The following is a 23407-nucleotide window of genomic DNA, read 5'->3' on the forward strand; positions in this document are numbered from 1 at the left end:
ACACTATAAGATATTCCCCTTGGGTGATGGGGCTGCTGTACAGGTTCCAGGTTCCCTCCCTGGCAGCATCTCCAAGATAGGGCTGAGAGAGACTCCTGCCTGCAACCTTGGAGAAGCCGCTGCCAGTCTGTGAAGACAATACTGAGCCAGATGGACCAATGGTCTGACTCTATATATGGCAGCTTCCTATGTGAGATAGTCATGCAATAAAGATCATGCTTTTATATAGCATTTCAGGCATTCATAGCACTTCACACATATTGAGGTTATGCACATGAGCAGCCCAACCCACACTAGGGCAGCCCAGCCTGGGTCAGGTTGCTCGTGTGGTCCGCCAGGACTGGGAGCAATCCCCTGCTAGCCCATTTTACCCCAGCCCCTAACTGGGGTTAGAGGGTGTGAGCATGCCCTCAACCCCAGGGCCAGAGTCGTGTGTATGCTTGGGTGTACACAGCTCAAGCATACACAGAGCTGGGCACCTAGAGCGACTGGCAGGAATCCTTCAACGCACTGCACTGCTTGTGCAGTGCATTTTGGGATTCCTTCCTGGAGGCCAGGACTCAAATTCCAAGCCTCCGGAGAGGTGCAAGCTGCACACTGCACACAACAAGCCGGATTGTCAGGGGGTGGGGGTAGGGTAAGATCGATCTTGCCTTCCCACCACACTTTCCCTGTCTGGCTGCAATGGTCATGTGAACAGCCTTATTATCTCAGTAATTCTTACAACAGTCAGGTAAGTTAAGTCATTATCATTATCCCCGTATTGCAACTGGGAGGCTGAGCCAATCGTGATTTGCTTATTGTCACCCATAACTGAACAGAGATTTGGATCGCTCTGGGCTCCTTGGAGGAAGAGCGGGATATAAATGTAAAAATAAAATAACAACAACAACAACAACAACTAGTGGGCCTGGGCGCAGAACATCTGTGTCTCTAGTTGTGCTGCCGCTGCCGCCGGGCCGAGTGCCGCCGCCGCGGCTGGGCCGAGTCCCACCACCGCGGCCGGACCTGTTGTCCACAACCCGCGGCCCCCCACCGCCGCCACCACCACCGTGCTGCTGGGCCGGGCCACCCCCGCCGCACCACCACCACCGCGCTGTCGGGCCGGGCCGGGCCGCCCCCTGCACCTCACATCTGCGGCCGGGCTGGGGCCCGCCGCGGCGGCGGCATGGCCCGCCGCCTTGCCTCCAACGCGGCCTGGCCCGCCGCCTTGCCTCCGCAGCCACCCAGCCAGCCAATTCTCCTGGGTGCGCCAGGACCAATCAGGCGCCCCCGCAGCCCAGCCAATCAGCTGGGCTGCCGGGATGCACATTCGAAAGGCACACCCAGGAGAATTATATATATAGATAATAATGTCCCAGCTAATACTCCTAGCCATTAAGCTAAAGCCGCCCTCTATCACCATAGACGAAAAAAAGACACAGAAACAGATTGTGTAACATTTTAAGTTTAACTTTATTTTGTAAACTGGCATCTGCAGATGTTTTTAGCTTCCTGTTATTATTTAGTCTAATTTTCACATAAATGTTTATTGTGGTTCTGACATCCATAAGGCATAATTGTCAGTGAAATAAAACATACTCAAGTAACAAGGTTTCCATTTTTCATTAAATTCCTTTCAGGTTTCTTTTCTTTTTTTTTTAACAGAATAGGTCTCAGCTAGCAGACAAGATCATACAGTTGAGATAATGTGCTTTGTAGAATCCAAGGGAAAGAGTTGTGGTATGCAAGGACAAGGCAGTGGAGTGGAATCAGGAATATTAATAGTTCAGTGAAACAGATATTATGTACCGAGAGGCAAGTGCTGACTGCTTATTCCTGCTCTTGCTGCTGGCTGTTTGTTAGCCCCGCCTCCACTACAGGACTGGAATACAAGTAACTAAAGCCCCATTCAAAAGCTGGCCTGGATCAAGGAATGGATTAACCCCCAACACCACATGATTAAAGCCAGGCACCCCACTGGAAGATGGAAAGGAAGTTACTGGCTGACGTGTGCGGCTGGGAAGAAGAAACATAATGGTTCACTGGACAACCAATGGTATTATGGGAGCCCAACCCTAGCTGTGTTCTTGAGTCTTTTTGACCCATTATGGGAGGTGTGTGTGTGTCTATCTATCTAAGAACAGTGAAAGGTTGCCACCAATTTTGTTTACCCTGTCCTGCTCTCATGTATTTAGCAATGTCATGATTTGCAGACATTACCAGGTGATCGAGTTTATCTCTATGTCCTGAAAAACTTCACCTTCTGATTTCTGCAAATCAAGTTGCTGTTAAGGCCCAAAGGCAAGCGAGGCTGGTTGTTCTGGTGAGTTGGCAATCCAAGATCAGGGAATATATACAATTCTCAGTGCTTTTTTACTCCTAGCTCTTGTTGTCTCATTGACTTCAATAGTGCTTATTCAGGATTCACTTTGGTTGGATACAACCCAGTATATAAATTATTCTATTTGAAATAGGTTGTTTTTTCTGAGTTTAAAGCCATATCTAAATTATGAAGTCAGCACTGGTTCATTCAGGCTTCTCTAGGAGATACCAGTTGCTGTAGTTTTAAGAGGTATTCAGCAGAATTCTTTGACAGACTCCTCTGTCCCTGCTCTTTGCAAGTTTCTAGTTAACAATCAAATGTACTGGGATAGATGGGGTGAGTATAGATCTGCACATACAATGGTGCAAATATTGATTATGGGACAAAAATACTGAGCATGCAATCCTGGCAGGAAAAAGTACTTTTCTATATTAAGATTACTACCTGAGGGACAAAACTGAGATTAAGTGATTGTTTACAAAGCTGCTCATGTGGATGTATACATGCAGTAGTTTTACAGTTTTGATTTTCTATCATGGAGGCAGGGAATTAAGTCACTTAAAGATAAAGCGTGCCGATTTCAACTCCTGGCGCCCACAGAGCCCTTTGGTTTTCTTTTGGTAGAATATAAGAGAGGTTTACCATTGCCTCCTCCCACGCAGTATGAGATGTTGCCTTTCAGCATCTTCCTAGATTCGCTCCTGCCCGATATAGGTGTCTCCATAGTCTAGGAAACATACCAGCAGGGATTCAAACTGGCAACCTTCTGCTTGTTAGTCAAGCATTTCCCCGCTGCGCCACCTAAGGTGGCCTTTCCCTTCCTAGGGTAACCAAATTCAAAAGGAGGCCAAGGCTCTTCCTCCTTTAAAGCAAGCGTTCCCAGCTGTGGGTCCCCACATGTGGTTGGACTACAATTCCCAATGCCCTTGTGGCAGGAAATGATGGGAATCATAGTCGAACCACATCTGGGGATGCAGGGCTGAGAACCCTGCTTTAAGGAATGTGCAGATACTCTGTTTCAGCAGACACAGCTTCCTTTCCCCCTACATACTATGCTGGTCTGAAACTTTCAGATGCCCCCCTACAGTAAAATAAAAAATAAAAAAAATCACAATAAATTCAATGTGACCATTGATTGTCCTTTATGGTTGCCCAAATTCTGTTGCCTCACTTTGCGAAATGATAGGGTTGGATGTTGCCTGCATAACATGCTGTATCTGCAAAAATCCCATTTTCTGCACAACTGTTAAAGATACCCTAGCTTTGTCCTTCCCCTTTAACAATCACTGTTTCCTTGTTCTCCTCTATCACACTAATTTGCCATTAGAAAAATATCCCTGTGTGATCATCTCTCTTTTGGATATGTGTTGATGCTGCTGGGCTTTGGTATTCCATCTGGACTGTTACAGCAGCAAGGAGATGTGAGCATGGCACTGTGAGACTGCTGAATCCTTCTCTATCCAGAAGCATCCTTCGGGGTGCATTATGCATTACGGGCACCATCCTGGCAGTGTTAAGTATTTTTCAGGCCCCTTTGATTTCACAGGGAGAGCGCTTAACCCTGTCATTGAAATCACTGGCACCTCTGTAGTTTTAGCTGGCTTGGGCCTGTGTTTTCAGCATGCACTCATTATATACATGCTGATTATGTCACATTTAATGGTGTGTTTTTTTAATTAGGAAGTTAGAAAAATCATCAGTCTGGAATGGCAAGGAATTTATTATGTCAAATCAAGAAATGTCTGAACAATTTGTACAGTATTATTCCAAACTATATAAAGAAGACAAGAAAGATCCTGAGAAAATTAAACAATTAGAGGAAATACAATTGCAGTCATTCTCAGAAGAACAGAGGAGCTGCTTAAATAAACCTATTTCTAGGGATGAAACCAGGGCGGCAATACAAAGTCTTAAAAATAATTTGCCGGGTTCAGATGGATTATCTTCATTGTACTACAAAACGTTTCAGGAAAAATTAGTTGGACCTTTAATAGAAGTAATGAATGCAATATTATCTCACTACACTTTACCAGTTTCTTGGCAAGAAGCATTCATTTCATTAATTCATAAAGAAGGGAAAGACCCAACACGACCAGAATCATACAGACCTATATCACTTTTAAATGTGGATTACAAAATTTTTACTTCAATCTTGAGAGATTAAGAAATTTCCTGTCTGAAATAGTCCATACTGACCAATCTGGTTTTATCCCGAAAAGACTTATGAAAGATAATATACGATATGTTTTGAATGCAATTGATAAAGTAACCATGACTCATACAAAAGCAGCTATGATTTTCCTAGATGCCGAAAAAGCCTTTGACAATTTGGAATGGCCTTTCCTGTTCTCAGTGTTGGAGAAAATGAATTGTGGCCCTCATTTTTTATCCTGGATTCGTAGCATATATCAACAGCAATCAGCAAAAATTATTGTTAATGGATCCTTGTCTTCAAAATGCATCATCAATAAAGGTACTAGACAAGGTTGTCCGCTTTCTCCGTTGCTGTTTATACTTGCTCTTGAACCACTGGCAGCAAAAATTAGACAAGAACAGCAGATTCAAGGTATCAAAATGGGGGACTGTGAACATAAAATAAAACTATATGCTGATGATGTATTGCTTTCTGTCACGCAAGTCAAAGACTCTTTGGACACATTAATGACACAGATACATACGTATGGCTCAGTTTCTGGCTATAAGATTAACAGAGATAAAACTCAGATTATGACATGGAATCTTTCAGAAGAAGATAAACTTTTCTAAAGTTTTAAGATTACAAGTAACGAAGAAGCCAATAAAATATTTGGGGATTAATCTTACGAGGTACAATAAAGATCTGATTAAGAATAACTATGTTCCAATTTGGAAATCAATTATGGCTGATCTAGATAGATGGAAGAAGCTGACCCTATCTTGGCTTGGGAGAATCTCTGCAGTAAAAATGAACATATTACCGAAGATGAACTTTCTTTTTCAAATGATCCCTATAAAGATAGATGACAGGATATTGAATAAATGGCAGAGTCAGCTCAATTCATTTATTTGGAACTATAAAAAACCCAGGATTCGATTTAAGGTGATGCAAGATTCCAAAAAAAGAGATGGTCTTGGAGTTCCTAACTTGAAACTTTATTATCATGCTAGTAGCTTGACTTGGATTTCAAATTGGATTTTATCCCCTTACGGAAGTTTTACTCGAATGGAGGAACTTGGTCTTATTAGAGGACTGCATAATTACTTATGGATTTCTGGTTCGAGGAAAGATCTGGAGATACAATAACATACTATTCGACATAGTCTTTTTTATGTCTGGGATAAATACCAGAAAAGAATAAGTCCTAGATTATCACCTTTGGCCTCAATACTGAATGTTTATTTCCATGAAGAAGAATTTTCTCCTAAGTATAACTTTTGGCTAGGCAGTCTATACTCCTTACAAAGTTTGGCCCAATATTTAGCTCCAGACAAATCAGTTTCTTCCGGGCAGTCAACTCAGCAACAAGCATCTTGGCTTCAACAAGCTCAGATCAGCTCAATAGTTCGGAAAGAGTTACAGTTACAGGGTGGGAAACTTAGAGATTTGACTGAATTTGAAGAACTAATCACCCGAAATACTGATCATTTATTAGGCAAAATTTATAAGCTATTACTGACGTATGAAATGGAGACTGAGCAGATAAAAGAATGTATGATAAAATGGATGCAGAACTTTAATAGATCGATCTCTCTGATTGGGAATACCAATGGGGAAAAATGTTAAATTTACTTTGTGTACCAATCTAAGGGAAAATTGGTATAAGATGTTCTTCAGATGGTATATAACTCCTTTGACTATTAACAAAATAGATAATTCTTTCTCCAAGAAATGTTGGAAATGTAATTCACATCCAGGTTCATTCTACCATATGTGGTGGAGTTGCGATAAAGCTCAACAGTTTTGGAAACAAATTCATATGAAAATTGAACAAATCTTAGAAGTTAAGATTCCCTTTCTTCCAGAAATTTTTCTTTTAAGTATGATAAAACCTTATATTCCTGCCAAATCAAATGAATTGTGCTTATATATGATTACAGCGGCTAGGATCTAATAGATGCATTTGGCATATTTTGGAAATCCCTTCCTTAAATGATTGGTTTTTGAAAGTGTGGGATTATGCTTCAATTTCAAAAAGTCTCGGCTTATGTACATGGCATGTTTACTGAATCATTCTTGTCTGCTGGGAACCTTTTATAAATTACAATATCTGTTATGGTCAAACTTTGTTCCCATTTTCTGGATTTGACTTATAGTGTTTTTGATATATAACTTACAAGAAGCTGATCAGATTAGATTTTACAATCCTAAGAGTCTGAATTTCTTTTGCTTTATCTTGTTCTAGATACTTTTTCTCTACTGATGTAATTAATTTTTAAAAATGGTTTTTCATCATGAAGAATGATTGGTTTTAAATTGTTTTTATGGTTATTTGCCTTTGTCCTCTTTGGTTTATTTCTTAATAAAAATTCTTATTTTTAAAAAAAGGAAGTTAGAAAAATGAGAGTCACACAAACTACCATCAATAACAAGCAGGGGGGAAAAATAAGAAAATAAGCACAAATTAAAGCATTATCATTCCAACATGTTACAAATTACACACAGCAGGGTGTCTTTGTCAACCTGGAATTTTTTGCAGCCTATACGTGCCCCAAACAGATCTTTAAACACGTGCTTTAAAAGACAAAAAGCTCCAGTCACATTCAATGCTTCAAATCCTGCATTTAAAATATCTGTCTGAGGCAGGTGTATGCTGCAAAGAATTCCAAGCTCACTAATCCCAAGTTGACTACACCCTGCCGTGTGTAATTATGTGGAGAAAATGTGCATTTTCCCTTTGCAAAACTAACTAGCTAAAAGAGCATCAGTGCGCTTGCAAAGGCAGCTATTTTCAGGTCTCATTGTGGCACCTGCTCTGTTCTGGCTGGCCACTTTCCACCTGGGGTGTAGAGAGAAGAGAGTCAAAAGGGGCATAGGACAGAGACATGGTTATCTGTGGGGTACACAGACATTCATTTTGCCCCACTATTATTTCTGTTCAATCCATTTTTTGCTTTTAAAGCATTACAAAACCCTGCAAAACCTGTGGACAGAGACAATCATGGAATAAGGGCATAGGCCACAGGCCTGCCTCTAACATACTACTTCCAGCACTGGTGTGGGGGGAGTGGGGAACATGCATCTTCCCCCCCAGGTTCCCAGCAAGTAAATATTTCCCAGAGAGTCTGAGGCTCTTCTCACGAGCAGCCAAGCCCAGGCTTAAGCAGCCAAGGTTTGGCTTGGCTGTCCGTGAGAACTGCCAGGATCTATGTGGATGCTTGTGGTCCTGTGGTGCCAAACCCAGCCCCGAATACTGGCGCTTAACTCAGTTGCCGGGATCGTGCGTCTTGCAGCTTGTGCTAAGACAGAGATGGGTGCCTAGAGCAGCCGCCCCCTGGGGAATCCCCCAGTGCACCGTGCTTGGTGCGCAGTGCACTGTGGGATACCTGGAGGCTGGGATAACGAGACCCAGCCGGAGCAGCGCAGATAGTAATTCGCGCTGTTGCCAGCGTCATGTGGGCACATGGCTTATGCGCCCCAGGGGCAAAGAGTGACCGTCTGGGGGAAGGTAGCTTGAACCCTGCAATCCCCTCCCCCTGCCCACCCGGTCGTGTGAATAGCCCCTCTGTAGTCAGATGTCATTCGAAACCATTGTTTAGTGTTACGAGCACAAGTTTCAGGCCCACACGCTCCCTCTCCCCCATGAAACCAGCAATTGAAAACTTCCATTCCTGGTTAGCAGCAAACTACAGCTTGCCACTTTGCTCAAATTAATCAAACTATTGTTTATACAAACCACAGTTTACTGGCAAAACCAGGACTGCAAACCTGAACCAGATGACAAAGAGCCGTGTGGCAGCTCTAAAGACTAACAGGTTGATATACAACATAATGTAAGCGTTTGTGGGCTACAGTCCATTTTATCAGATGCATGAAGTATTGTCCTCAGATGGCAGAAGTGTGTGTGTGTGTGTAGTAGGCAGAGATACACAGTATTTTCAGGCCAGGCCTCACAAAGCCCATCACACAACAACAAAAGCAACAATCAAGCTGTACAAATACAATAAAAACCAGTATATCAGAGCAGCAAGAAAATGCAAAGCCAGATAAAAATGGAACAAAAATGGCAATAAAAAGGAATGGAATAAGAAACCTGAAAATCAAACTGTTACATCTCTATAGCTTTTGGCTCCTCAGATATTGACCTGGAGAACAGGGTTGCCAACTCTTGAAATAAAATATTATATTGTACTTTTTATAGCTTGATTTTTGCTTTTGATACCATATTTGCCCAAATACAAGACAACTCTGATTTTAAGACGAGTCTCTTAAAAATTAGAGGTTTAATTCTGGTTAGACCTACATTTACCCCAAAGGAAGAGGACTCTGAATGTAAGAGGACCCCTTGATTTCTAACATCAAAGAACTTGGGAAAAACCTAGTCCTGGATTCAGGTAAATACAGTATTGTTGTTAGCTGCCCTGAGCACTCTTGCACTAAAGTTGTGCCGTCAAATCTGTGTCGACTCCTGGCACCCACAGAGCCCTGTGGTTGTCTTTGGTAGAATACAGGAGGGGTCTACCATTGCCTCCTCCCGTACAGTATGAGATGCTGCCTTTCAGCACCTTCCTCTATTGCTGCTGCCCAATATAGGCGTTTCCCATAGCCTGGGAAACATACCAGCGGGGATTCGAACCGGCAACCTCTTGCTCCCTAGGCAAGTTCCTTCCCTGCTGCACCATTAGGTGGCTACTATTGCACTAGAGGGACATTATTTTAAATAATAAATACAATAACCTGGTGCCTGGACAGGGCCTAGAGACGGGGTCCTCTGGGTTAGGGGTGAAGCAGGTCCATTGGTGGAGCCAGACAGTGCAGCTGTGGGGATGGAGCCCAGCACAAGAATGGTTTGTGGCATCTAAGGTGTATAGCTTTAAAAGAAAAAAGGTGGGAGTGGGGACAGGACTGGCTTTGCCCCTTGCTTTTATAGCAACTGGCCATAGAGCAAAAGTAGCTCTACTGTAGTACTCTTGCGTCTGGTGGTCTGGCAAATGAGGACAAAGCAAGAGTGTGCAATACCCCAGAGCCACGATTTAAGAGCTCTGGAACAAGGAGGATGGACTGATCAGCTTCTGTGGGTGACTCATGTGTTATAAAACACACACACACACGTACATCCAGGGATTACACTGTGTTGAGCAGCATGGAAAGGCAGCTGCTTCACACCTTTCTACTACACTAATGCAGGCATTTGGGATCCTTTGGGGCAGGCGCTGAGCACACTATATTAAGGGTGGGGTTGAGTGCTGCTGTGTTAACCAGGGAGGGGCCATCGCTCTGAAGTAGGGAGCAGGTTCTCTTCCTGCAGAAGGCCCCAGGTTCAGTTCCAGGTAAAGTAAGGTAAAAGGTAAAGTGCACCGTCAAGTCAGTTTCGACTCCTGGCACCCACAGAGCCCTGTGGTTTTCTTTTGGTAGAATACAGGAGGGGTTGACCATTGCCTCCTCTCACACAGTGTGAGATGATGCCTTTCAGCATCTTCCTCTATATCGCTGTGGCCCAATATAGGTCTGGGAGACATAGCAGTGGGGATTCAAACTAGCAACCTTCCGCTTGTTAGTCAAGCATTTCCCCCGCTGCACCACTTAAGGTGACTCCAGGTGAAGTACCTCAGGCCAAATTATGCACTGTGAGGCCATCTGGAGTTTTTTTTTTGGATGAGACAGTGGCAAGAGAGGGAGAGTTTTCAACGCTTCCCATTTAGCTGGCATCTCCCAGAGTAAATCCTTTCAAGAGTGAGCGGAGTTATCTTAATCCAGCCCAAGGGGAAAGAGTTCAACCCTTCCTCTTCCCTGAACCCCATTCCATCTCATATTTTAAAAAGGGAAAAGGCCAAGCTTAACATATAGCTTGACCCTCCGGTAACTGGGCAGGGACTGGAGAGACCTATCCGAGGGAGAGCAATTGCCAATTACAGATTCAGAGTACTGCACTAAATGGACTGACTCTGTACACAGCAACTTCATATGTCCATGCATATATGCCTTTTTGTTTCCTCCTCCACAAAATAAAGCGGGGGGGGGGGAGAGGCAAAAGCTCAAAAGACACTGGGAATTTCCCAATATCTTTTAAAGGATTCCCCCTGCAGCTCTTTTTGTAGGCGAGAGAACAAAACAACGTATATGTATGCACATATGAAGTTGCTGTGTACAGAGTCAGACTACTGGTCCATCTAGCACAGTACTATGTACGATAACTTCTGCTGTGTACAGAGTCAGATTAATGGAAACATTCATTGGAAATGACAATTGCCCAGTATTTCAGCACATCACCTTTAGGGTATTCTCCTACCCCTGGCCCTCTTCTAATTGTTATTATCCTTAATCAAAGGATTAAACCCCAGAGCAGCAAATTAGGAAGGATTAAAAATGTCCAGGGGGTGGCATTTCAAAGGGAGACTCAGGGGGCACAGGAAGGGTTAACTCCTCATTTTCCAGTCATAATGCACATTGCAATCAAGAAATACTGAAGAACACTGGGCAATTGCATAATGTTGTAATGCATGACCCCTGCTGGTCAATGTTTGTATTACATGTGCATAAAAATGGTACTGCACAACGCTAAGTATGGCTACTGAGCCAATTGAAGCTAATGACATATGGTATTTGGAATGCTGGAGGCCAGACCTAGGTTTGCAACCATCATGACTGCTCGTTCACCATGGGGAGGCACTATGCATCAGCCTAACCCACCTCACAGGGCCAGTGTGAAACAAAAATGCAATTATCCAATGCAGGGCATTCTGAGCATCTTTGGGGAAATACTTGTGTAATAAACAAACATTTTGAATGAGTCATTAAGTTACCTAGGTCTCCTTAGAGCTGAAGATAATAGAATTATATGTTTTAAGGGCTTTTGTTCATATTGTTAAACCATAGGGTGGGGGCTGTGTTGTTTATATCTTGCAACCCAGATGGATAAAACTTGAAAATTCGCTAAATACATGAGATTATTTTAGTTCATGGACCTATCCCAGGGCATGATTCCTAGTGCATAAAACCACATTCACCCCTCACATCAAATGCCTGCTTCAGATTAACTCATACCATCATATTGCCTATCATTTATGACCTGCTAGCATCATTTCTCCTTCACTGGAGGGAAAAGTGTCTGTGAGCATGTACAGAGACACCACATCTGGCCCTCCAAGCATCCTGATTGCTAACACATCTGGCAAGGTTTACATATGCTCCAAGGGGCTGTCTCTTTTCGATACCTGTTTCTACATACCCCTGGTTCTAGTGTTGTGTGAGAGGGAGAAGAATGTATCTCTGTCCCTCTCTCTACTCCATGCATAATTTTATACACCTCTATCGTGTCTCCATTTGGTTGCCTCTTTTGCAAACTAAGAAGCCCCAGATACCTCATAAAGAAGGTGATCCAGGCACCTGGTCATCTTGGTTGTCCTCTTTTGCACCTTTTCCGGTTCTACAATGTCCTTCTTAAGATACGGTGACCAGAACTGTACACAGGAATCCAAATGTGGCCATACCATAGGTTTGTGCAAGGGCATTATAATATTAGCTTTTATTATTATTATTATTCCCTTCCTAATGATCCCTAGCATGGAATTGGCCTTTATCACTGCTGCTGTGCACTGAATTGACACTTTCAACGAGCTGATGACCATGACTCGCCACAATTTTGAGTGGCAGCTGTTCAGTAACGAGGACAACCAGACCCACTGTGAGATCATGCAGTCTGAATTTGAAAAGAACTTCATGACTTTGAGAAAGCCAAAACGTATGTCGATTTGTAAGTAACTGAGAAAGGAATTGACTTCAATTAATTAATTTCAATCAATTATCAATTAATTAGGCTCAGTTTACAGTTGCCCAGACAAAGATGGCCTGCTCTTGTGCCTTTAATAGCAGCTTGATTTGGAGCAAGCAGGGAGTGAAACTTTTCATAACATGGAGATAAAAATCATTTCCCTCAAATGTCTATCAAGCAGCTGTTAAAAGCAAAGCTGGAGGGACTGATTTCAATGTCGGGAACCCGAGCCGAAGTTACTAACACAGTCTGCTTCTGAAGCCAATGTAGCCAGGATAGTCTATTCCAGAGAAATTGAGTACAGTATACAGTTGGCGGTGAAAAACAGTTGATTGGCAGTAGATGCAGAAATACAGTAAAACGTACTTCTTTACACACAGGGGCGTAGCAAGGTTGGAGTGGGCCCAGATACAAGATTTTAAAATGCCCCCCCCCAAAGTCCAGGGCCTCCGCACACCCCAGGCCCCCAAGGATTTAAGTCTGATATTCCAAAATAAGTATGCTGCCTGCAAATACATTTCACTGAATACACACACACGTCACAATATATAGTGATATACATTGAGTACTATACATTTGTTTTACTTTTAATGCCTAGAACACACTAGAAAGATGAATTATTAAAATGGGCCCCTCGCTGCAGATTAGCAAAGGAGACTTTCAACCATGCAGGGTGAACCTATGTTTGTTTTCCCAGAATTCTGAACAAATTCAGTCAAGTTTGATTCCAGGAGGTTTTTCACAGGAGGCTTTTAAAGCCCTTTTACACACATCTCCTCTGGAATGGAGGTGCTGCATTCACATGTTGGCCAGATTGACCCTGAAGTCCCTGCAAGTTATTGGGGAGCAGTTCACACACAAGAAAAATAAAATAAAAGCACAAGACATGCTTCACAGTTCTCACTCAGACCTTCTGGGTTGCAAAACAACTTGAACATAAGTGCATTTATAAATGAATGAATGAATAAATAAAATTAATAAAATACTGTTCCAGAAGTTTTTGCAATTTTCTGCCATGAAACAAGCCACTTATAGGACTTTTTAGATAGTTTTTTTTAAGTCAGCAAATTTTCCAAGCTGTTTCAAAATAAATATTCAGAGACTTCTCGGTCCCTCCCCCCCCCCTCATATCCAAGCCCTATGGCAAGCAGATCCCTATATATGGGGGGGGGGCGGGAAAGGTAACCACAAAAAGGAGTTCACACTCTACCTGGCAAATGCTGGTCTGGGTTAAGCAGGGCAGCAAGGGGTCTTCTGCTGCAGAGAACACTCTGGCTGCCTCCTGCTTCCTGGCTGGCTGGCTTGGGCCCTACTCGAGTTCAGGCTTCACTGCGGCCTACACGGAGGCCTCCGTGGAAGCCCCGCCCACCCGCCAATCAGCTGAGAGGCGGGAGAAAAGGAGCTCTTTGCAGCTTGGCTGCTGCTTCGATTGTGGCCAGCAGAACAAGCAGGAGAGACGGCGAAGAGGGCAAGTGGCTGAGAGGCTATGGGGCTGGGCAGGGGGCAATGGGGAGTCACGTGAGGTGCCTCTGGGGTGCCCCTCCAGGCAGTGGGGCCCCCAGACAACTGTCTCCCCTTGCCCTATCATTGTTACGCGCCTGTTTACACAACTCATAATTAATTTGTGGAATTATCTGCCAGATGTGGCCAACGATGCCTTGAAAAGAGAAAAAGAGAAGAGGACAAATGCACATGAAACATTCGCTGTGAATGGAATCTCGAGGTTCAGAGGCAGTAGATGCATAGGCCACTGGATACCAGCCACTGGGGAGCTACCGTAGGAGAGGGTTATTGCCTTCATGGGCTGTTGCTCAGGGAGTGATATTTGGTGTGAAAATCAGCATGCTACAACCACACAAGTGTGATCCTCTTTGCATTTGTGAGATTGTGGAGGGTATTGGTTTGGCAGCTGCCAAGGCCCGTGGATAGTTGAAGGGCCTGCCGAGCCCCGGGACACATGGCCACCCCTAATCCACTCACCTTTTCAGATGCCAGCCACTCAGCAAGGATGGATGAAGGAGGATCGAGCATGGAAGCAGCATACACAGCATCAAAGGGGACTTCCTTTGTCTCTGAGATAGGGGATGACACAAGCTTCTTCAGGGGGTCCCAAAGGCCTGGAGGCAGCTCTGTCAATCATCGAGGGCCAGAGGTTCTCAATGCTGGGTCCTCAGATGTTTTTGGACTTCAGCTCCCATAATCCCCAGCCCCAGTGGCCTTTGGTTGGGGATTTTGGGAGTTGAAGTCCAATAACATCTGGGGACCCAACGCTGAGAATCCCTGGTCTAGGCTTTACAAAAGAGAGAGTGAGCCCTTTCTCATGATCAGTGAGAAAGGGCTCATAAGAACAGCCCTGCTGGATCAGGCCCATCTAGCCCAGCACCCTGTTTCACACAGTGGCCCACCAGATGCCTCTGGGGAGCCCACAGGCAAGAGGTATGTGCATGCCCTCTCTCCTGCTGTTACTCCTCTGCATCTGCTATTGAGGGGCATCCTGCCTCTGAAGCTGGAGGTGGCCCACAGCCACCAGACTAGTAGCCATTGACAGACCTGTCCACCATGAATCATACATGTAGAAAGCTCAAGGTAGAGTAGGGAGGAAGGCTGCTTGCACTTACCTCCCCGCAGCCGACCAAGCAGGTCGGCGTGCCTCCCACGCGCCCACATGGGCAGCCCTGCTCGGAGCAGGGTGGAGGGGCCCAGGGCTGCAACTTCTTGTTTCGGAGTCTGGGCATCCCACAATGCAATGTGCGGCACGCGTTGGGCATCCCCCCGTCAGAGGGGCGCTCTATGCGCCTGTCTCTGTGTCTCCTCAGGCTGAAATCAGCCCAAGAAGACATACAATACCCAGAGATACCTGGGGGAAGGGTGCAGGTGCACCCTTAGCCCTGGCTGACAGCCAAGTTTGTTAAGAGGCAGGCGAGGAGCAGAAGGGTCCATGATGAACCCCACCGCTTCTCATGACCAGCCTGGGCTGCCCCAGGCAGGGTTAGGTTGGTTGTGAGAACAGCCTCAGTGTGTGTGCTTGTGGGTAGGCTGCAGTGGGGGAGGTTTACAAGTCTGGGGTTTAATAATAGGGGCCACAGAAATCACCATCAGCCAATTACAAAAAGCAGCTTTACTGGGAACAGCCTATATTCTGCGACAATATCTATAACCATTAACAATAAAATTCTGGCATCCCAGGTCCTTGGGAAGGACTCGATGTCTGGATAAAACAAACCAGTCAGTAACACCTGTCTGACTGTGTAAACAAGAAATAATAATAATAATAATTCGATTTCTATACCGCCCTTCCAAAAAATGGCTCAGGGTGGCTCAGTGTACAGCACTTACTGTGCATGTAGAAGTTCCTGGGGTTCAATCCCTGACATCTCCAGGCAGGGTTAGGGAAAATCCTGTCCGTCTTGAAAGCCTGGGAAGTTGTCACCAGTCCATGTAGGACAGGGATTCCCAACCTTGCATCCTCATTTGTTGTTGGACTACAACTCCCATCATCCTCAGCCAAAGACATTGTGACTGGGGGTAATGGGAGCTGTCGTCTAGCACCACCCAGGGACCCACGCTGGGGAAGCCCTGATAGAGACACTGCTGAGTCGATGGCAGAGTGGTGGCCTGATGCCAGACGAGGCTGCTTCATATGGGCCCATTTCCCCCCACCCACAGAAGGGAGCTACGTCCTTCCATCGGCCCCACCCAAACCACCTTATGCTCATTCTATGTGCACCACTGTCTCTCCGGTTCCCACCCACCCCTCCTCCTCCCCAAGCCTGGAGGCCCCTTTGGAGCGAGTGGCCAGCTCTGCGAAGGGGTAAGCCATTCTCTCCCCGCCCCCAGAAGACACAGATGTTCACTGGGGGATTCAGCTGAGCCCTTCCCAACTCACCCCACTTGTAATTGGTTCCAGGCGGCCGCTGGCTGCTACAGAATCACAGGGCTGGGTATTTAACCGCAGGGCTACAGAGCCTTGGCACGTGTCCTGCTCCAGGAACTCCATCAAAGCAGAGAAGCCGTCCCGGCCCTTTGGATCCAAATGCATCCCAAATGTTCCAATTATCGAGGCCTCCCACCAGCATCTCGGCTTCTTGGCTCCCCGACAAAAATCCACAGATGAGAAGAAACAAACATCCCCGCCTCACCCTGTCAACGTGCCAAGACAGAGGCTGAGGCCTTGGGAGCCCGACTGGCAAGAGGTCCTGGCAGCCCCGTCTCAGCCAATGGTGCCCCTCATGCCCCAGCCCACCTTTGGCAGAGGTGACCAGGAAGGCTCCCGGGCCGGAGGAGCTGAGAAAGATCCTGCCGAGGCGTGCCAAAGTCACCGGAGCCTTTCTTACGGCATGCAGCCACACAAAGACTCCTGGGGGAGGCCCATACTTGGACGGAGAGGCAGAGGGCACCTAGCCCCCTCACCTTTGTGAAGATGGCCCCTCTAGCTAGGGTGATAGGAGGATGCAAAGGGCAGGATCTGGCGGAAGTTGAGATCCGTCTGAGAATGGGATTTCTGGCTTGAGGAACAGAGGGGGGCTGCCACACCGAGTCAGTCCATTGGTCCAGCTCGTTCAGGATTGCCTACACTGCCTGGCAGCAGCTTTCCAAAGCTTCAGGCAGGAGTCTGTTTGAGAGCTGCTTCTCTCACAAACACAAGGTAATTTTTATATAGATTTAGCTAAGGGTTTATTCAGAAACCGCTCCATTTTCTCCCTCTCCTTCCCCTTTCTGACTCTACCCCTCCCCCCCAGTCTCTACAGGATCCCCACTGGGACAAACTTCTAAACACGACATAAAAGATGCTGGAGGGGATACAACAGAGCCTTCCCCAACCCTACCTGGAAGTGCCAGGGAGTGAACCTGGGACCTTCTGCATGCAAAGCCGATGTGGCCCCATCTCTTAAGGGGAATATCTTGCAGCAGACAGCACTCCTAGGTAGCCACCCATCCAAATGAAAACCAAAGCAGCCAAGGGGACAATTCATGCTGACTACCACAAGACCAGCAATCCACCCCTTTAACTAAGGGTGCCCTATACACCCCCTCCCATAATTCAGACAGTGGTTCTGGCCCTGGATATTCCACCCCACTCCTCAATAATGGCCCAAAACAGTTTGGGATCCGAAATGGTCACTGAAATGGTCACCCTCCCAAACAGCCATGACTTCACCCTTGTTCATGTCATGCCTGCCTGTGACAGTGGTGGTGGGTGTGACAGCAGGGCTGGGCAGCTGTACCCAGTCATTGCCCTGGCAGTTTAGTGGGGCAAAGGAGAAATGGCCACATTTTGCTCCCTGTCCCCAAAGGGCTCACATTCTAAAAAAGAAACTGGAGGTAGACACCAGTCACCTTCACAGCCCCTGGAAGCATGTTGTGCGGGGGCTGGATAGGGCCAGTTGCTCTCCCCCTGCTCAATAAAGAGATTCACCACTTTTAAAAAGGTGCCTCTTTGCTCAGTTAGCAAAGTGACCTCTTTGCATGTTCAGTTTAGAAAGGGGAGAAGAGGAAAGGAGGAAAGGGAGGCAGGGAGAGGAAGCACCGCCGACTCTGTAGCTGTGGCTTTCATTTACTCGGTTCTAGAGAGAGATATCTGGATTTCTCTAAAGATCTGGTTTTGTGCTGACTCCGCTCTCACCCTTTCTTCCCTTCAGTCTTGCTGGATTAGACCAGGGCAGTCGTATTAGAAATGTGAGAAATATCTGGTGTGTATGAGAATGTGTTTGCAAACCGAGAAATGTGTATTTCATTACTCTTGCATCAGCAGAGCTGTGTGAGTTAGTACACGAATGCCGATTTAATTTTATGGATACACAGGCAGCTTGTGTAATTAATAGATTATGGGCTTATAGATGGCTGTCGTGCCTTAAACCCGGGGTACAGGTCATTTCTGTGATTCTCTCCCCTACCCCACAACAGTCAAGAGTCTCCATAAGACCTTCGACACACCGGTATGCAGCTATGCACACAAGCAAAGTTGCCCAGTGAAGTTCTAACTTGGGGAGCATGATGGTAGCAATGCTGGATTACTGGACAGAAGGTGAATTTTCTCCCTGCTCTCCTGTTGTTGTCCTGTGAGGGGTGGTTTGCTGTGCAATGGAAAACTGTCATTACATTTATATCACTTCCTGCTGTAGCCGAACCACTTGTTTTGCAAGATAGGAGGAGCAGAAAAGGGGTAACCCCTTTAAAACTAGACTAAGTGTGAGAAGCAGCAGATATGCTTAGGCTTCCTGCTGCCTAAGGACATGCCTGAGGAAGGAGTTTTGACTCCACCCCATCAATGCACAAAAAGTGAGCAAAACCTGTCTTGTATTTAGACACATTGAACAAACTCACTGTCAGTACAGACAGGACTCCCCTCTCCCATATATTGAACTAGAAGCTCTGCTGCAGGCCTGTGCTAAAAGCCCCGCCACAGAGTTGTATATAACCCTGCTTCATTACCAATATCTGCATGGAGCCTGAATGAGTCATCGTGGTTTGACAGGCTACACAAAACACTCAAGAATGCTGAGGCTCTGGGTCAAGGCAGCCGAACTGATAACATGGCAATGCTGAACCAAAGATATCTGTTAAGGTTAATACTGAAAGTTAGAGAAAATACCACCCAGCCGGATGTGTGAGTGGCAAGGCAAAATGCCCCAATGGCATCCCCTGCACTATGTTAAAAGAAAAAGTAATTCTAAACCAAACAATTAATTGACAATTTGCTGCCTATACACGTGATCCAAAATATGCCACCCGAGGCAGCTGCCCCCCTCTGCCTAATGGTAGGGCCAGCCCTGCTTCAGATACAGGGCCCCATGGAGCTAGCTGATCACATAACCTGGCAGAAGATGGGCTACCATGGCGAATAGGCGCTGATAAACTAAACCGGCAGTGTGGTGGCTCTAACTTTTCAGATGCTGACCGTTTGATTCCAGAACCTCCTGTTTCCAATGAAAGCAGGAATTCTTGAAGGTTGGCGTAGTGCGCTTGAATGCACTCCACTGGCATGGCTGACTGCTCTTCTTCATGGTCAGCTAACAGGCTTCTTGCCAACAGGTTCACTGCATGGTTTGCCATGGAACAAAACTGCAGTTTTGCATGTCACAATTTATTGTCTTCTACTGATATGCCCACCTTGTTTATTAAATGCTCTCTTAATCAAGGTCTATGTGTGGTTTCCTTCCTTTGGTAGGAAGCTTGTTAAGATTCTGTGTTTTCCTCCTCCTACAACTATGGATGAGCCACCTAATGGCGCAGTGGGGAAGTGACTTGCCTAGGGAGCAAGAGGTTACCGGTTCAAATCCCCGCCGGTATGTTCCCCAGACTATGGGAAACACCTCTATCGGGCAGCAGCGATATAGGAAGATGCTGAAAAGCATCATCTCATACTGCATGGGAGATGGCAATGGCAGACCCCTCCTCTATTCTACCAAAGAAAACCCCAGGGCTATGTGGTTGCCAGGAGTCGACACCGACTCAACGGCACAACTTTACTTTACTTAGAACTATGGATATATAGTTTTTCAACAAAAGTTCTCAAAGTGCTCGACCTTAAAATAAATAAGATGATTCCTTCTCTCCAAAGGACTCACAATCTAAAAAGAAACACAGAGTAGACACCAGGAACAACCACTGGAGGGATGGTGTGTTGGGGCTGGATAGGATCAGTTGCTCTCCCACTGCTGAATATAAGAAAATCACTTCAAAAAGGTGCCTCTTTGCTCTGTTATCAGGCCACCAGAAGTTTGGAGTGAAGATTTTCCTACTTATTTAGGAGGCAATATTTAAAAATAAATCAGAATTTTAAAATAAAGTATGATTTTTTTTAAACCTGTATGTTTATTCTTATTTTATTGGCACAAGATGACACACACAGGAATCCCACACAGTCTCCGACCTGGGTGCTAGCCAGAGGCCCAGACCTGCAGAGGGTCAGACTCAACAAGACTACAACCATCCAATGTTGGAGCTCTTGTTTCCCCACCCCACATTTTTGGAGAAAACAGCAGCAGGGGAGGAGGAGAGCTGGTCTTGTGGTTGCAAGCATGACTTGTCCCCTTAGCTAAGCAGGGTCCATCCTGGTTGCATATGAATGGGAGACTAGAAGTGTGAGCACTGTAAGATATTCCCCTCAGGGGATGGAGCCACTCTGAGCAGGGGCGTAACAAGGCTGGAGTAGGCCCAGAGACAAAATTTTAAAATGGGCCCCTCGCTGATACAAACACACACACTTCACAATATAGTCATGTGACTTGCCTCGGGGGGGGGGCCCTCGAGGCGTGGGAGCCCCCAGGCAGGCACCTCCCCTTGCCTAATAGTAGTTACGCTCCTGGCTCTGAGAAGAGCAGAAGGTTCCAAGTTCCCTCCCTGGCTTCTCCAAGATAGGGCTGAGAAAGATTCCTGCCTGCAATCTTGGAGAAGTTGCTGCCAGTCTGTGAAGACAATACTGAGCTAGATAGACCAATAGTCTGACTCGGTATATGGCAGCTTCCTATCTTCCTAGGGGAGGGGAGGAAAAGGGGGTGTCAGATATGGGAGTGCAGCACTTAGGCAGGGAGCACAAAAAGCTGCCTTACACTGATTCAGACCCTTGCTGCATCTAGCTCAGTATGGTTTACATTAACTGGCAGCAGCTTCTTCAAGGTTTCAGGAAGGACAGGGGTGTAGCAATCATTGAGCAAGGGGGGACAATTGCCCCCAGGCACCAAAGGTCTGCCCCCCCCGGCTCCCCCTCGGCACCCCTTGCCCCCTCCTTCACCCAGCTGGAGTCTCCCCTCTCCTCCCTGGGCATTGGCCCCTCCGCTGTGTCTGACAACAGAGGCAAAGGGGTGGGGTAGTGCTGAGAATGGGACTGTGACAGCCCCAGCAGTTTATCACTGAAAAGGAGCTCCTTTGAGGTCAGATGCAGGGTGTGTGGCTTCGGGCATATGCGTATGAAGAAACACCCAGGGGGCAGGGGAACCACCAGTTGTACTCCGGCTCCCTATGCCCCTGCGAAGGAGTCTTTCCCAGCCCTACCTGGAGATGCCACGGGTTGAACTTGGGACCTTCTGCCTGCAAAGCAAATGCTGTCTCATTGAGCTACAGCTCAGAGAATTAACACCCCGTGCTATTTCCCATCAATTATCTCTCCCCACATTGCATTTTACCCTGTTAGGGAAACTACAGATCTACACATCCGTTTTCCTCAACAGGGCAAAAAAAAAAAGCTTGAGTGTGTGCGCACCTGAGTTTCATCAGCAGGAGGAAAGATTAAACACCCCCCTACCCCCATCTGATCCAGATCAGACCCACCATGGCTGCTTTTTGCAAACCTGTCAAGACTGGAGATCTGATTGTAGACCTCCAGAATCTCATCTAGGTCGGCCCTGTTTCAGGGGCTTCAGGCCATGCCCTTCCATTTTATCTTGATATTTGGTATGGGAGAGTTTTAGACGGAATACTTTATGGTTTTCAGCTGCCTTGTGCAGCACCCATTGGCCAGAAAAGACAAAAGAAATTCCAGTGTCTCTTTGTGGGCTTGTGCAAACGCAGCTGGCAGCCGACAGACAAGGACATCTTCCTCAGCCAGAGATCACAGTGCAAACACATCACTCTTGCCCTCCCCATGTTTCAGGGACTCAGCCCTGGTTTAAATTACGCCGCCAGGCTTTTTCCGAGAGAAGAAACACTTGCAGGGCAAGAAGCCAGGCAAACACAGCGAGAGCGACACACACGGTTCTCTGCCCTCAAACACCTACACACGCAGCGCCCCCTCCTCCTGCTCCCACCCACAGAGACGGCATTCCTAATCTCTTCCACTCCATCAAGGGCAAACTAAGGCAGGCTAAGCTCACAGGGAAGTGAAGGGTTTAGAGATGTACAAATTTCCGGAAATTTTGAAGTAATTTAAAAAAAAGCCCATTTAGAAAATGGAAATCTTGGGGGGAATTGAAATATATGCAATCCTTCCCCACCCCACCCCGGCACTCTTTACAGGTCTAAAGTCACATTATTTCTTTAGGAGCACTTATTACGTATAACCTGCTTTGTTCCTAACATTGATGGAGTTTGTTATATGACATTTAGAAGTACTGTACCACGATCAGCATTTTCTGCTTTTGACCAATCATTTTTATCATCTTAATGACTGATGAAAATTGAATTGCCTGTATTGAGACAAACCTTTCTACCTGGGGTTTAGCCACCACCTTAAGAGGTGCAGCGGGGAAATGCTTGACTAACAAGCAGAAGGTTGCCAGTTTGAATCCCCCACTGGTACTATATTGGGCAGCAGCGATATAGGAAGATGCTGAAAGGCATCATACTGCATGGACGATGCCAATGGTAAACCCCTCCTGTAGCCTGCCAAAGAAAATCACAGGGCTCTGTGAGTACCAGGAGTCAAAATCGACTCAATGGCACACTTTACTGTTACCTTACCTGGAAGAGAAGCCTGGAACTTAGAATTAGGCACAGCATTTTCACCTGTACAGTGGAAACAGAAGATTAAGCTAATGGCGCAGATGGTGCACAGTGATTCAGTCCCAAATGCCAACAACTGCCTTAAGAACATAATGCACCATTCAGTCAATTGTACATGGGCTGAACAAGAATGATTCACATCTGTATGGGTGGCTGTGCTTTTGATGCACAGTTGAGGTTAACAATCAGCAGCATTCCATGTGCAACAATGAACATAATTTGCTTTGCAAATGGCACATCTCAGCATCCACTTGATGGTAAAGTGCAGGAAGCCTATATGAAAAAGGGTGAGTTTCCTATTCTCATACCAGAGGTCAATAATTTTAACATGTGGCCACTGCAGGTTTGGGAAGGACATGTGTCATTAGAAGGACTCCACCCCAAAACATTCTTCTACTGCGGCACTTTTGTTTACATAAATATATTATTGTTTGAGATTGAGTTCAAGTGCAGTGGACAGATTAAGAATAGGCACTTTCAGTCATTAGAGATGCTAAGCCTAACAAATGATACAGAAATGCCTTAGAGCAGGGATCCTCAACATTGGGCCCCCAGATGTTCTTGGACTTCAACTCCCATAATCCCCAGCCCCAGTGGGGCTGGGGATTATGGGAGTTGAAGTCCAAGAACATCTGGGGGCCCAACATTAAGGATCCCTGCCTTAGAGCCCACACTTATATTAACAGCCAATTTATAATAATACTTCATAGTTGTATTAAGCTTTTTTTTTTTTTTTAAGTGTGCAGATCACTTC

The sequence above is a fragment of the Hemicordylus capensis genome, chromosome 2 (genome assembly GCF_027244095.1).
Source record: "Hemicordylus capensis ecotype Gifberg chromosome 2, rHemCap1.1.pri, whole genome shotgun sequence".
NCBI classification, from domain to species: domain Eukaryota; kingdom Metazoa; phylum Chordata; class Lepidosauria; order Squamata; family Cordylidae; genus Hemicordylus; species Hemicordylus capensis.